At 44.8% G+C, this 16,654-nt stretch overlaps 1 protein-coding gene across 6 annotated transcripts in view; it reads left to right on the top strand.

Annotated features, from left to right (window-relative positions):
• RAD51B (RAD51 paralog B) overlaps window positions 1-16,654 on the top strand; it is a 636,755-nt gene that overhangs the window by 582,805 nt on the left and 37,296 nt on the right. The window lies entirely within an intron of this gene.

The following is a 16,654-nucleotide window of genomic DNA, read 5'->3' as shown; positions in this document are numbered from 1 at the left end:
GGCAGGAATCAGCACAGACATGAGCCTTCGCCTGCTGCAGACACAACTTTCCCAAGGCCTTGGTTACAGACCAGAGGATTCTTCCGGGCTTGTCTGGGACTGCGTAAGCAGCATTCCAGCCCGGTGGTGGAGCCAGCTGTGTTGAGATGGAGCTGCTTCGCGTGGGTTCAGGCAGATGTTCCTGAGTTGTCAGGCCCTCACACATTCCTTACCTCCATGGTACCTTCTCCTTGACGCCGCGCTCTGTCGCTGTCCCTTCTCAGTGTGCTGGAACACAACCAAAAATACTCCTGGAGAACCTCATGACCTTGGGTCGGTACTCTGGTTAGTAAGTCATGTTAAATGAATGGGCTATCTCTAAGGACTGCCAAGAACTCCTATCTAAACCACCTTGGAGGAAGCAGAATTCCTTGTGAATCAGTATTGACTTGTGTAGTTTCATGGATCATTGACCTACTTGAAAACTCACAGTTTATCTGTTATTTTAGATAGCATTTTTACTGAAATACACAGATCCTGTGATTTTTATATCATTTACAGTATTCAAGGCTCCCAAATCCTACTTTTACTAACTCCAGTTAGAATTTATAGGTAAATAAAGAAGTTAGAGCCACATTTTTCCTTTTTATTTTTTAAAGTTTGTATTTTTGTTAGTATCTACAAAAAGTAGCCAGAAGAGCAAACGCTATTATTCCGCATCCCTTTGGTGACTGGGTACTTCGGGGGCTCTGGCTGATAAGGTCACATGTAGACCCCCTGGTCACAAGAAGCACCAGGAGCAGGGTGTGGATGGATCAGTGACAGTCAATCAGCTCGTATCCTATTAGACGGGTCAGTGGTGTTGTCTTAATCTACAAAGGACAACTCGTTACTATCATTACTAATCAATCAGAGGCAGACTTAAATACCCATGAGTCAAGTTTCCAAATAATAATTAGAACTTAACATAAAATACGGTCAGTGTTAAAATGGCAAACCCAGGCAAAAGAGGGTCTATTTAATTACCTATAGAAATGTACATGCCTTTGGGGACCAGTTGGTAAGTTTGTGGCCTAATAAGTAGGATAAAATTTGATATAGAAGACATGTCTCTGTGATGACCAGCCTTACCTCCACAGAGGGGTGCTCCTGGCAGTCTACTGAGTCTTCTGTGGTCCTATTGCATAAGGAGGTATAGAAGCTGTATGAGAATAACCCTTTTGGGGGAATATTTGCACAAAACAAAGCTAGCCTTTTTTTAATTGCACTAAATAACACTTTTTCTTTTTTTATGAACCAAATGACGCTTTTTTATTACACTACTTAGTAGGAGAACATACCTGGATCCTTCTAGCATGGTTAGGCTTATGGAATACCAGCCACTGGGAGAAGATACCTAGTTTTTTGTTTTTTTGTTTTTTTTTTTTAAGTGTTTTTTTGGGGGTGGGGTGGGGAGGGGTTTCACAGCGCAAGCAGAAGCCGCTCTCCTGAGGGATCAAGGCTATGGAATGAGGATTATGTTGGATCCTGTTTCCATGACATTGAACTCTCCGCCAGGGCTCTTGCATGTGAGGCTTAGTCTGAGATCACAGGGCTGGGCGGGGTCAGGTCCAGCTGAGATCTCTGAGCTGATTAACCCAAGAGCTGAATTGGATTGTCAGAGGGAAGGCGTCCTCCCCGGCTGATTATTTTCCTTACACCCTGGAAAGTTTGTAAAATTATATAACTGAGAAAGAAATCTCCTTATCAGGGCACAAGCCAAGTTCATTCTCTTGTTTATCCTGCTGTAGTGTTTGCAGAGACCCTCTTAGGAAGCTGGGAAACATTTTCTTTTGGATTAATTTAGCTTTTTTTCCATTTGACTTTTATTTATTCTTCTCCTACTCTGCCTCAGCCCTGCCCCACCCTTTTTGCAACATTTTTATTCTTACCAAAGGCATGTCCTTAGCGTAGGATGAAAATGGCCTCTACTACCGTTTTGTTGTTGCCGCTGCTGTTTTTAAATCATCAAAAATGTGTTTGGGTCTACCATGTGCTTGGCATGAGGCTGAAAAAAATCAGAAGGCATAGTTGCTGCCCTTAGGGTCCTCTGGTCTAGGATGGAAGCCTGTGTGTGCGTGTGTGTGTGTGCGTGTGTGTGTTTAATTTTGAAAAGTCCACAAAAAATTTAAAAATAAGTTTATTTTAGTAAAAAAATAAATTTTGAAATCCATGCTTAGTTTTTTCATAATATGCATTTTCCATGAACTTTTAAGAAAGATTTATTTATTTGAAAATTTAATTTGAAAGAGAGAGAGAGAGAGATCTATCTTGCATCCACTGGTTCACTCCATCAATAGCTGCATTAGCCAGGTCTGGACCAGACCAAAGCCAGGAACCATGAACTGCATCCAGGTCTCCCACGTGGGTGGCAGGGGCACAGGTACTTGGGCCATCATCCACTGCTTTCCCAGGCCATAGCAGATCAGATGGATGTAATGCAGCCAGGACTGGAACCAGCACTCTAGCGTGGGATCCTGGCATTGCAAGTGGTAGCTTAACCCACCGCACGTCAACAATGAACTTTTTGAAGACCCTTTGTATATATGCATATGCTTGTACTCACAAAAACACTATGAATAATCAACATGCGATATTGTCACAAAACAATATTTGGTTTCCTATTTAATAATTGGTTAAAACAACTGCTTTAAATCCAAAGGAAAGTGAAGTCATCAGAGATGCAGCAAGTCCTTTCAGGGTAGGGTGGAACTTGAGTGTCACCTTAACCCAGGGGTTCTCAAGCTGGCTGCACTGTAAATTCATCACAGGAACATTTAGGAAATACCCACGCCAGGGCCTCACCCCAACCAATGCAAAGTCATTGCAGCAGTGAGTTGGGCCGTGGTAGAGGGAAGGCATCTGTGTTTATTTGTAAAGCTCCCCCGAGTGATTCTACTGTGTAGCCCAGGTCAAGAGGCTCTGCCATAAATAATAGACAGGGTTAGGGTCATCAGAAAGGGGAGATACTGCGGTGGGCGACAGCAGCCGTGGAAGACCGTCTCCCATGAGGATGGCACAGGCTGGGTTTGCCTTCTGACAAGGACCGGGTCTGTGCGCTCATTCACCTGACAAACCTTCGCCTAATCACTTCTTCTCTGCCTGTTATTGTGTAAGATGCTGGAGACTCAGGGGTGGGCCTTATGGCAAAGCAGATTAAGCTACTGCCTGGGATGCCTGCATCCCGTTTCAGAGTGCCTGGGATCCACTTGGGATCAAGACTGGCTTCAGCTACTGACCCAGCTTCCTGCTAACGCACTCGGTAGGCTGCAGATGATGGCTTGAGTTCCTGCTACCCATGTGGGGTACCAGGGTGGAGTTCCTGGCTCCTGGCCTCAAACTGGCCCAATCTCAGCTGTTCTGGGTATTTGGGGAATTAACCAATGGGTAGAATACTCTCTCTCTCTCTCTCTCTGCCTTTCAAATAAAAAAAAGTTTTAAAAGATGCTAGAGATTCAAAAGATGAGTTAGAGATAGTTGATACTGTCTAGTTGTTCACTGTCTACTTGGGGAAACAGATAAATCTGGAACCGTTATGTCTTGTAAGAGCATCATGAACTAGTAAGCAGGGAGGCGATGGAGCCCCGCAGCCCCCAACCTGCTAAGGAAGGTTCTGGAGCGATTAATGAGCAGCTGCATACAGAGTGGACTGGCCGGACCCTTCATCTGGAGAGCTCTTACTGTAGCCAGGGACCTTGTAACAATGGACTGGAAACACAGGAGTGAGGGTGGTTATATTTGAAAGAATGATGGAAAAACACGATGAAACATTCATTCTCTTTCTCATCAAATTCTCATGAAGTCTGATCCTAGAAGCCACATATGGGATTATATAAATTTTCAAGTGCCCTAGAAGGAGTCATGAAGTAAATTAATCCTGACTAAGCCTCACACCCCCTTGATGAAATAAATATTATGACTCTCTTATTTCAACAAATTGGAAAGAGGTGACTTCTTTCATATAAGAGGTTTATTTAAGTGAACTTTATAATAATATTTTCATCTTCTATTTAGAGGGCACCATGAAGTTACAGAACACTCCAGGGATGAGCATTACATCCTAGTAAATTGTTGACAAGACTGGTCTTATTACCCAAGCTCCCGATCCTCCCTGGAGTCCATGGGCTTTGCTCTGAGTCCTAAGTTGTTTTGCATCCTGGAAGCTCTCAGTGTTTCCTTTCTGGGGATCTTCTCTCAACGTCTCTTCTGTATTTTCAAAGACTTGAAGCCTAGTGCTGTGAAGACAGCGTGTTCCCCAGCCTTAATCAGTCTCTCTGCTCAATACCACAGGTGCGCTTGCCTGTTGTTTCCATACTTCTCCTTCTGAGCTCTGACTTAGAAGCCTCTGGAGGACTGTGAGTCAATTCATCAGTGCACCTTCAGAGGCATCGGCAGTGCTTGCCACTTATACTTTCAATACTTTTTTTTTTTAAAGAAGTAGACAAAAAGAAACACACTTCTGTGTCTATATGGGAACCCAGTCTTGAGAAAGAAGGACATACTGCATATTGAAATCACCCTTCCCTACTGGAATTGAGCTTTGCAGTTTAACAATTCCTTTAAAGTATTGGTAATTACTCATTGAAAAAGACCAACAATCAAACCTTGACAATTACATGCAGATACCACTATAGATGTGCTGTAAGAATACTTTCTTCTAAACCAGCCTCCTGGGGGCTTATGAGAGAGTGCAAGCCAGATTTCCCCCGGAATCCTAATTTGGATTCCTTTGTATAAGCAAGCAGAGCACTACACAGACCCAGGGCGAGTGGGAGAGGCTTCTGCAAGGGCTCTCAGGAAATAGGCGGCATGAGGACTTTGGGGGGAGGGTAAGAAGTCTTTGTTGCTTAACTTAACTTCTCTCAGCTACAGCTGGAAGGCTTAGCAGGGGGACTAAAGGACCCGAGAGAAAATGGATACGCAGAAGGGTAGATCTGGGGTAGAGCATTCGTCTCGTTATCCATATTCACCCAAAGAAATACATCCAAGATGGGGTTTTGCCTGATGTGAGCCACATTGCATGTCTTCCTACTCCCAAATGAGTTCCAGGCATAGATGCCCTAACTCAGAAGCGAAGCGCGTCCCTCTCCTTCGCCCTCAGCGGAAGGAGCCCAGGCCATCGTGTATCCTTGTGTTTTCTACCCCAGTTCATCTGCTGTGTGTGTGTGTGTGTGTGTGTGTGAGAGAGAGAGAGAGAGAGAGAGAGAGAGGATCTCGTCAGAGGAGAGGTTTGGTTGTACAGCAGGGGTGGGAGAAAATTCTTTCTGAGCACGAATATCTACCAAAAACAAAAAAAAAGTAGCCACGAGAACACAGACTGCTGGCCAAGTGCATTCCCCGAGTGTAGACGTTCCCTCCCTCTTCAGAGCTGCTCAAGTGTGAATTCTGAGCCCTGGGCCACGCTCTGCCATAGCAGCACTCTAACAGGTATTGGAGAAAAGGAGCAGTCACAAGGGCAACTTTAAAGGGATTCCTTTTTCAGATCACCAGGGAGGTGATTTAGAATTGAAGGACATCACAGGAGGTTTTTTCCAATTGGCAGTGTGGCTTGTGCCAGTCTCAGCACACGTTGCCTGTGCTCCACTTGGTTTACGTTCTCTTTCTAAGGTAATCAAGTCTATGTAAATTATAACAGTTTTCTCATAATATTCATGCCAAAAATTACATTGAATCATCTAGCATCAGTGTCATCACTCTCCTTGGCAGGTCATATGTTTTATTGTTTTGTGAACTCTATTGAAACTCCATATTTACCTTTGATTTTGGAAATTTTCAAAAATCAGTTATTTAAATAAGTGTTATTTCTCAAATGTATTCAGCCAAGGTACTTGAAATATTCTTGATTTAACTTGTGTTGACTTTATTATCTTGTGTAACTTTATATGTGAAGGTCTATTTTCCACATAATTCCTGTATACTGTTTTGTCACTCCCATTGCTTCACTTCTCCCAATAGCAAAATGCATGCCATGATAGTCCTGAGAACATTTGCTCATCCTAGCCAGCATTTTCATTTTGAAATCATAAAGTTGTTTACATTTCTCCAAGTTGTGTTACTCCTTCCGTGTACATTGTTTTGTGAAGTTATGTCACCAAAGTGGACACTTTCAGGTATTCATGTTAGTGTATTCTCTTTGTATTTTCTTGCTTTTTTTTTGTAGTACTCAAAATTAAATATTATCTATTAAAAAAAAAAAGAATTGAAGGACATCCCACTGGGAGTTTGTAGTGACAGGAAATGAGTGTGGCCAGTTGCTACTCACAGAGCATAAACACAGGCTCCACTTGAGAAAGAATAACCCATCCCCGAGTGGACACGTGATATTTGCACCTCCACATTTGCTAACAATGTTGATATCTTTCCTACTCCTTACAAACAACTCCCTGGACCTTCCTTTAAAAAAAGGCAGTGTATGCAAGAAATCAGCATTTCTGAATGGGCTCAAAGTACAACTTCCTCTTACAGAGATTCCATTGGGAATTACCGGTTAAAGATATGTGGGTGTAATTGCTCCCCGGCTTCCTCTGTGGGCTCCCCGTCTTCTAATGCTGTGGCCATGGTAGCCCAGATATCTTCGCTAAGGGGAAAAGCCATCTCTCTCCGTAGAGATTTGGAGTGCTATGAGGCAAATGAAAGTTCAGATATAAATAAAAAACGAGGGTGGAAGAGCTGCCATAGAGGTTTCAACATTTTTTATCGAGTAGTCATGAAATTAATTGTTACCACTATTTACAAAAAGAAAAGGCACTTTAACATCAAAGAGTCAAAAGGACATATCTGTTCATAACGAATTCCTTGAATACATTAATTTTTATGGCAAACTTAGCACCTGTCCTTATTTTTCTCCTTGACTATCACAGGCAAAATGATCTGTCCTCTCACAGAAGATTGAGTTGGTATCTTTTTTTTTTTTTTTTTTTTGCTTTTGAGAGAGAGAGAGAGAGAGACAGAGAGAAATGTCTTCTTTCCATTGGTTCACTCCCCAAGTGGCCGCTACGGCTGGCGCTGCGCCGATGCGAAGCCAGGAGCCAGGTGCTTCTTCCTGGTCTCCCATACAGGTGCTTGGGCCATCCTCCACTACACTCCTGGGCCACAGCAGAGAGCTGGACTGGAAGAGGAGCGACCGGGACTAGAAACCGGTGCCCATGTGGGATGCTGGCGCTGCAGGCAGAGGATTAACCAAGTGAGCCACAGCGCCGGCCCGAGGTGGTGTTTTTAATGAGCCACTTTTTCACTGGTGTTTTCTCACCTCTCTCCTCCAGCTCTGACCAGTTTTATTTTTACGTACTGTTTGTCTATTACCAAATCCTCTTATGCAGTGACCCTCTCCCAGCTCTGACTTGCTAAGTAAACCAGGCCAAATACCTGGGCGAGAGATTTCTAGAGAAATCTGAGCTGTTACAGGAAGTCGAAGAGACCAGGGTTTTGGGACCACACTGAAGACGCTGTGATCCAGCTAGGAAAGAAAAATGTTTGCCATTGGGAAACAACATAGGAAACAGCTATGAGGTCTCTTGAACGGGCAATGACCTGAGAGTCAAGGACGTTGAAATTTACTTGGCTCAGTTAAGAATGAAGGCTGGACAGGATGTTGTGTGTTAGCCTTGGTTGGTTAGCCATGAGTGAGAAGGAAAAGGGGCAATGTCCTTGGCTGGGGAAAGACACAGGTTCAATGTCTGCATTCACGATGACCTGATTTGTGAGTGAATCAGCACTTTGACTAGGACAAAAGCATTTGGAGTACGACAGGGTCCCTCTGATGCCTTCTGGAGATCTTATCCAGTGAGTCTCAACCACAGTGAGCACAAGTGGGAGGCAGATGTTTGGTGCGACGGCTGAGACGCTGCTTGGGATGCCAGTGTCCCATATCAAAGTGCCTGGATTTGGGTTCTGGCTCTGCTTCCAACTCCAGCTTCCTGCCCGTGTGCACCTCGGAAGGCAGCAGGTGATGGCTCAGGTCGTTGAGTCCCTGCCTCCCGCATGGAAAGTTGAATTCCTGGCTCACGACTTAAGCCTAGCCTGTCCCTGAGTGCTGGGAGCATTTGGGGAGTGAACCAGTGATGGGAGATCTCTTTGTCTGCATCTCTCCACCTTTTAAAAAAAGAAGAATAGCAGATGTTTGTGTACAATGAAGACCACTGGACCAAGCTCCAGTGTTGGATTCCATGAGGTCAGGGCCAAGTCCGTGGTCAGCAGTTTTCAGCAAGCACTGGGCATTGTTACATAGGTGGTCCTCAGCCCCGTACCCAATTTCAGCACCTTCATTTATAGAGGGAAGTAACCAATTGGTGTTAAATAATCTGTCCAGGGTCACACAACAGTAAATAGCAGAAATAGAACTTGAGTCCCTTTCTCCCAATTCCTCATCTGGTGATGTTTTCACTCTGGTGAATTTTAGTGGGAGGACTCTGGGCAGAAAAAAATCCCCCAAACCTGATCAAATTATTGAGCTTACAGAGGCTATATTTCTATCCCCAAAGATTTTCAGTAGCTCATAAAAAGATTCTACAGAACTCTGTAGAAAATCATTTTTGAAAGGCAACCTCTCAGCCAACATTGCAGTGAGTTACAGTGTAAAAGTCCACTTTTTAAGTGTGTGGGCCCAAACACAATGAATAAGTGACTTTTGCCAACTTGAACTTCCTGGTTAAGTGATTCGCCTGATAGACAGCATCCTGGCTGGGCTGCCCCTCTCCTGCCCATGTTCGTCTGTGCTCAGGAAGAGTTCCTCTTGTACCCTGTGTTCCTGTCACCCAGCTTCGTAGACTCAGAGGGTGTGATGGTTCGAAAGAACCAGAGTTTTCTGGTCTTTGGTTTTGCAGCATGGGAGCAACTTTGCGATGTTCATCTTCTTAAGTCTCCGGAAAAAAGAGGCAGGCGGCTGCCTGTATGGGACCCGTTTCCTGCCTTCTAGGGTCCTGTAGCTGCTTGTGAAGAGTACCCTTGCTCCACTCCTCTGCTCCAGGCAGTGCTAGTGTAAAGTGTCCTTCCTTCTCTATGGGTGGAAGGGAATTAGCCTTTGTCTAGGACCTGCAGAGTTACACACATCATGTCTGACCCTGCCATATGCATTCTTCCCCTTGATGTCCACACACATAGACCTTATCATCTGCATTTTTACAATGAGAGAAACTGGGCTATGAAGTTTATTACTGGCATTCAATGGTAATAACAAGATTTGGAAACAAGTTTGTATTGCTCTGGAGTCCCAGTTCTTTTCGCTACACCATGCTCTCTAAGATAGAAGGTTTTATTGTTATTAATTTTCTAAATTTAAGAATAAAAGGAGGTGCTGGAAAAAGGAAGCCTTGACTTAGTGGAGATTCTTTCGGCTTACAGTGACTGATCCTTGCTGTCTTTCTGTCTGACTTGTCCCCAAGGATGGCTGGCTCTAGAGTGTCATTTAGCTGACCTGCAAAGCCACTGAGTTATGTGTTACCATGGCATCTCCCACTCTGGAGCAAGGACGGGAAAGGAAGGAGATGATGAGCTGGCTTCTTCCCCTTGCTGATGGCACTATCTGCCTCTGAAATGCTACCAGTGCTCCTTCTCTGTGTGTGTGATTTGAAAAGCACAGCTGGTCACACACACATGGCTGAAGCATTGTCGTCTGCTCACTCTTGGTAGGGGAGTGTCCCAATGGGCCTGTGGCCGCTGTATAAAGGCAGAGTGAAACAGAGAGAAAAAAAAGAGAAAGAGAGAATCTTCCATCTGCTGGTTCACTCCCCAAATGGCCACAATGACCGAGGCTGGGCCAGGCTGAAGCCAGGTGCCAGGAGCTTCTTCCAGGTCTCCCATGTAGGTATTAGGGACCCAAACACTTGGACCATTTTTTTGCTGCTTTCCCAAGGCCTTTAGTGGGGAACTGGATTATAAATGGAGCAGCCAGGATACAAACCAGTGCCCATATGGGATGCTGGCCCCAACTGGTTTGCATTTTAAGTACTATCTTGAGGTCACTGGTTGGAGCAGTAGGTGGAGTGAGCTGATGAAGTTAGGGGTAGAGGAATGGGAAGCAGACAAGGGATTTAGTTCCATGATGGAGGTGTTGAGGGAAAATGATCTGATAAGTCTCTGGCATTCGGTTTGAATTTATGCAAGGCTGATTATGTTACCATAACATTTTAGTATATGCTACACATTATCCAACGTATGATTGATTGTCAAATGCAATATAAGTCATTAGGCTTTCTTGATCTCTGCTACCTTAAATAATTTGAGGTTTTCAGTTACCATAGAGTGGACATACTATACTCCCTCCTTCTCTTAACTTCCGCTCCCTCCTACCCTGTTGGCTCTCTCCCTGCCCCCTACCTTTTCTGGATTTCAAAATCAGTCAGTGGCTCACGGCAACCATCTCAGAATTAAAATGCTGGAAGCAAAGATTTTTCCACCAAGGGTCTCTTTCTAGAAGTTTCCCTCCTTGGCTTGGCAGAGTTTAGGAGTTCTGGCATCTCAGACAAAGACCATGTGTGCTCGAGTCTTGGACCCTTGTTTTATTGTTACCAAAGGGACTGTGATTTTTGAGAACACCTTTGGAGAGCCAAGCTGCAGTGGTTGTACCCTGCTGCCTGTTTTCTGAGTCCTTAACTCAGATTTGGCAATGAGAGATTGAGCTAAAACGATGATCCATGTCCCTCTAAAAGAATCCCATGAGTGTCAAGCCTCCAGAGAGAGGTACATCTATGCGAACCTTGGATGATCAGAAAGGAGATGCCTGGTATGTCTCGGAGGGATTGAGGAGAATCTACCCAAAGTCTCCACTTGCCTGGCTCTCTGGTGCTTCACTCTGTCTCTCCAGCCACTCACTGCAGTCATCCTTAATGCCAGTTAGCCCTGCTAAGTGCTGTATGGGCATTATCTGCGCAAGCCTCACAACAACCCTTATGAGGTAGGTACTACTCAGTATACTTTATGGATGAGGACGTTGAAGTTTATAGAGCTTTAAACATTTGCCCTGAGGCCGGCGCTGTGGCACAGCACATTAAGTCACTGCCTGCGATGCCAGCATCCCATACAAGCTCTGGTTTGAGTCCTGGCTGCTCCACTGCTGATCCAGCTCCCTGCTAATGCACCTGGAAAATCAGTGGAAGATGGACTGAGTGCCTGGGCCCCTACCAATCATATGGGGAACCCAGATGGTCGACTCCTGATATCAGACTGGCTATGACCCTGCTGTTGCAGCCATTTGGGGAGTGAATCAGCAAATCCCACCCCCTTCTTTTCCCTCTCCCACTCTCTCAGTAACTCTGCCTTTCAAATAAATCTTTAAAATTTTTTTTGCTCTACTCACATGGCTTCTAAGAAGCAAAGACAGCTGTTCCCTTCTTTTCCTCCCCACACCCAACCACGCATAAACACCCCTCCCCCTACATCCCTGGGTTCTTAACATTTGTCCTGCACCAAACCCCACATTAATATAAGATTATTCCTGCATGCTGCTTGGAATTAACTGCACAGAGATCTCTTCTTCACACTGTGGTGTGTCTACCTTCAATGGTTCTCCAAGCGGGAATGCTCCCTTCCAAGGACTTAATGAGCTGTTATCTGAGAGAGCTGTTTAAGTCCCTGTCTAATATTCAGTAGTTGCTTAGTATCACTGTGTGGCAACAGAAGACTTGAAGAAGACTGAGTGCCAGGCAACATGGTCCCCTAAATGTGGCCATTGGGCCAGGGGACGTCTTAGCCCATTCTCTTTCAGCCTCCAAATACTCATCTTCCCAGCTAGCATCTTTTCCATGTTTTGGATATGACTCCAATATCCTAACATTTGTTGTCAGAGAAGAAGCCGAGTGTCTCTGTGGAGTCTGTCCCGTGGTGGGGTTAGATCTGATCTCCTGTGTTCATGGTCTCCTCCGCTGGGAGCCTGCAGGGCTTCGGCAGTATCATGGTATACCCCAGAGATGGAGAGCTTCTCCCACGGATGATTCACAATGACTTAGGACTGATACCTACCCCTTTACTTTCCGCTTGGAATGTAACTTCGTCCACAAAGTAGTCAATTCCATGGTTTATCTTTCCAGACTTCCTGTGTTGCTGGATCTTTTCTGAAAGTTTTATCCTAGCACCATAGTGAAGCTTTGCTCCATGTCTAGCAAAATGGGAAGACAGGCAGTCCTCTGTGCCTTCTACTGGTGCTTCCTTAAGACAAAGAGAGTCAGTGGATCTTTCTGCACTTTCTGTTGTCTCTTACTTGTAGCTGTTTAAGACAATGTTGTCTGCACTCACACTGTCTGGACTGCCCTGCCCTGGAATGTTGGGCTTTATTTTGTAGCTGATCTCTATTTCCTACTTGGGGCTCAATTCTAGCCCCGGCCTTGCCTTTTTATGCCAACCTCATCCTTTTCCCACTTAGAAAGCTGCTCCAGGATCCCCCAGATGCCAGGATTCCCGTAACTGGCTCTGCCAGAGAGTCTGTCGGCATTTAGACAAGACTGGTAGAATTCTTGGTAATTCTTGGTTTTGGACACCCTTCTTTTCGCTCCATCCCTCTCCTCCTCCTTTTTTTTTTCTTCCTTCAGATCTTTTCTGGGCGGATATGTTTGCCAAACACTGGAAATGTGAAGCCAAGTAAAGCCCAAGTTCCTGCCCTAAAGAGCTGTACATTAGATGTGAATACTTAGTAGAAGGAAACAGATGTGTAAATAAATACAAGATGGTGCTGAAGGAACTGTGAGAGAGAACGGTATGAGCAACAATACTGAGATGGTCAGGGAGAGGATGGTCAGAGAGCAACTCAAAGGAGGGTATGGTGCTTAAGACAGGGCGTGAAAGGTGTGTTTGTATTTGCCCGGTGGATGGTACAGGAAACCAAGGAAGTTATATGAGCAAAGGTCTCAGGGTGGAAATTATAAATGGTCTCTTTTTAGTATTAAGGGGGAGGGTGTCTGTACTCATAGGTGGGGGAAGAGGAAAGTGTGTTTGGCACATAGTTACAAAGATAAGGCAAGGAAAGGAGGGGTGAACCAGATGTGTTCCAGAAGGGTCTCAGGAGCCCCACCAAGGGACTCCCAGCAAGGCTGTGACATCAGATCTGTCCCTTACAAGGCTCCCTGGAGTTGACGGGATTTGAAATAGCACGGGATGAAGGGAGAGCCCGAGCTACATCAGGGGGCATTGAAATGGGGAAGAGGAATGTGAGAAGCCATGGTGAGGAGGCAGGATCTACAGCACAGAGAGGAGGGAAGGGCGTGTGGGAGAGAGCTGAGAGAGGGGGTGCCTTTGATCTCACTGAAATGGACTAGTGTGGGAGAAAGGACCAGCCTGGGAAGTAAGCAAGAGCTGGCCTTTCTTGGGACATGGGTAATTATGGCATAGTATGTGGCTGCTCCCATTCCTCCACACAGACCCCCAACAACTGCAGAGTTTGGAGATGCCTTCTGGGGAAAGGATCGTAAGAAGTCCAGGGGTGTAACATCAGTAGCTAATTTGGGAGCTAGTAGTTTAGCCTTTGAACTTTTCTAAAAGTTCCTCATCTACAAATTGGGAATCAGGACTTCTTACCCTAGTGGACAATGCCCACTAATAGCTTATCTGCTCTCAGATACACTCCCTGGCTTTGTCCTATTCGGCTTGGTACCACAGGGAGCTAACCACTGCAGTTTTCACTTCCCAGGCTCCCTGTCTACTGATTCTGCTTAGTTTGGGGCCCTGCAGGGAGGATGAGAGAAGCCTCTTATTTCTATCACACTCTTGCGGCTAATGCTGTCTGTGACAATGACACCAGCTCCTCCCCCTGATCCTTTTGTTGATGCAGCCCCAGTCGAGCAGGTGCAGCCTCCAGGCTCTGGTGACAGCCCCTCTTCCAGTTCCTCCAGCCCTAGAGATGGTGGCAGCTTCCTCTTGTTCCTAGTCTTGGGGTTACCTCACCCTCCCCTCTTTTCCTTCAATTCTTTCAACGCATTCATAACTAGTTTCCACGATTAAATTCTTTCTCTTGAACTACCTGGGATGAATCTTGTTTTTCTGATGTGACCTTGACTGATACAGTTTTACATAAACTCTCTGGTTGGTAAGTGGTTAATAGAACGCCCCAAATCTGTTCTCTGGTGCCTCTGGTTCCCGAATGACTCTTCTGTCTACCACAGTTCTCCAGCCCCAAGAGCTGGGCTGCCTTGGAGGGCAAATGTTTTCCTGTTCAGTGTTTCCTGAATGGCATGAGAAAAGGCACTCGCTTGGCCTAGTCTCCTTCCTGTAGGATTTTCCAAAACTTTCCAGATGTATCTAAGCTCAGGAAATATTTTAGTGGCTGGAAATAATGTCTCATGGGGATTTGAGGGTTTAAAACCAACAGAAGCTCCTCTAAAAGAGGTGTGTTGAAATACTCCAGGGTCTGTGTGTGCTCATCCACACCCTGCCCTCCCCTTGTTGAAAGCATGGCAGGCTCCCATCCTTTAACTGGTTTGGGTCATAGAAAAGTTGGCATTCTTTGGATGCCCTGATGACCCAGAGGAAAAGAACAGCTCTAAAAGCCAGAATTTACTCGGGGAGGGAAATGATTATTAAGTGGTCAGAGTTGTATTTGTATTTTAAATACAATGCCACCTCAGATTCTATAAGACTCATATAACCCTCTTCTTTTGACCTTGTTTGGCCAATAATTATGGTTATAAGATTGACCAGATTTTTTTTTAAACGTTCTTTTTCAAGATTGCTTTATTTATTTGAAAGGCAGTTACACAGAGAGAGAGAAAAAATCTTCCATCTGCTGATTCACTCCCCCAAATGGCTGCAATGGCCAGGACTGGGCCAAACTAAAGCCCAGAGTCAGGAAATCCATCCGGGTCTCCCATGTGAGTGACAAGGGCCCAAATATGTGGGCCATCTTGGTGGGTGCATTAGTAGGGAGCTGGATCGCAAATGGAGCAGCCAGGATTTAAAGTAGTACTCTCATATGGGAAGCCAGCATCATAGGCAGCAGCTTAAACTGCTGTGCCACAGTGCCAGCCCCCTAACAAATCTTCACTAAGGCCATTATTGCTGACAATGAATTGAAACATAGAGATACTTCTGAAGATATGCATCATCCAACCATAGAATGCATTATTGATTTTTTTTTCCCAAAAAGACCATGATTTTCACTTTGCTATGTTGCCTACCTTACATGGCAATGTTCAGAAGGGAGTCTGTTGGGATGAAGATCATTGCTGTCTTAAAGCATTTATTATCAGGGTATGCACACCTTCCATATCAGAGTGCTTGGTTTTGAGTCTCGACTCCACTCCAAAGTCCAGCTTCCTGCTACTGTGTACTGGAAGGCAGCAGGTGGTGGCTGAAGTGGCTGGGTCCCTGCCACCTAGATGAGATACTCAGATTGAGTTCCACGCTCCTGGCTTTAGCCTGTCTCAGCCCTGGGTGTTGACAGCATTTGGGGAGTGAATCAGTGAATGGGAGTTCTCTCTCTCTCTCTCTCTCTCTCTCTCTCTCTCTCTCTTCTCCCTCCCTCCCTCTCTTTCTCCCATAATTCAAGTAAAAACATAAATACATTTTTAAAAGCATTTATCAAAGGAAAGTAGACGAGGAAGAACTGTACTTACATGCCTTGTTGGGTTCTTCAGCATTGGACCAAGAAGTAGAAAGCAATCAATATTTATAGTCTGTGGGGCAAAACCCCAGAAATTGCTAAGAGATTATTGCATGCTCCATCACTACAGGGAACAGCTGAAATTCCATCCTTTTGAAAATAACTTGAATCCAACCCCATCATTAATTTATTTGGGTTGTGTCTAGGAAGTTCCCAGATTCTTTAATACAGTAGTCATTAGCCAGGATACTTATGTGGTTATTTGATGACGCATGGAGCTTTATAGAACTTGGGGTCAGGTATATGTTTTATATTAAAAGAGCAAGCACAGTTTTAATGAAAAGGAAGCAGGTGGTGTACAGCAACACAACTGTAGTTTCTAGCGTCTCTAAAATGTTCAGCATCGTAGGCCTTGTTAGTCTCTTCTTCAGATCAAGTCTCCTTCATTAGCCTACAAAATGACAGCCCCAGAAAATGACATGAGAGGACTTTAGTATTTGAGTGTATCAGGATGCTTTTTTAATTCTTTCAGAGGTTAAGATTCATTCGTGGATTATATAACATAGATATATCAACCAATATATGTATTTCTACATACCTCAAAAAAAGGAGTTCCCCTATGAAAAATAAAATGATATTTTAGAGTTAAGTTCCAGCTCTGTCTCTAATTAGATATGTGATCTTAGACAAGGGACTCTGAGTCACAAGTTCCTCTTCTATCACAGTAGTTGAGTGATCTAGGAGATGCGTGCCTTCCCTGCCTCTATGAAGCAGTGCCATGCAACACCTCACTTACTTTTTGTACAATGGAAACACTCCTCATTATCTGTGGGTTCTTTGTCACTTCATTTGCTTATGCTAAAGAGCAGCATGCAACCCTAACCCTCTACTCAGTTAGATATTTGGCTGATCATATCCCTTTATAATGCTTCTTTTTTAAAGATTTATTTATTTGAGAGGCAGAGTTGCTGACAAAGAGAGGGCAAGAGAGAGAGAAAGGTCTGCAATCCACTGGTTCGCTCCCCAAATGGCAGCAACAGCCAGAGCTGGGCCAATCCGAAGCAAGGAGCCAGGAGCTTCTTTCAGGTCTCCCATGTGGGTGCAGGGGCCTGA

The sequence above is a fragment of the Lepus europaeus genome, chromosome 22 (assembly GCF_033115175.1).
Source record: "Lepus europaeus isolate LE1 chromosome 22, mLepTim1.pri, whole genome shotgun sequence".
Lineage (NCBI taxonomy): Eukaryota > Metazoa > Chordata > Mammalia > Lagomorpha > Leporidae > Lepus > Lepus europaeus.
Note: the sequence above shows the minus strand (reverse complement) of the source record. Positions and strands in the feature narration are given on the sequence as shown.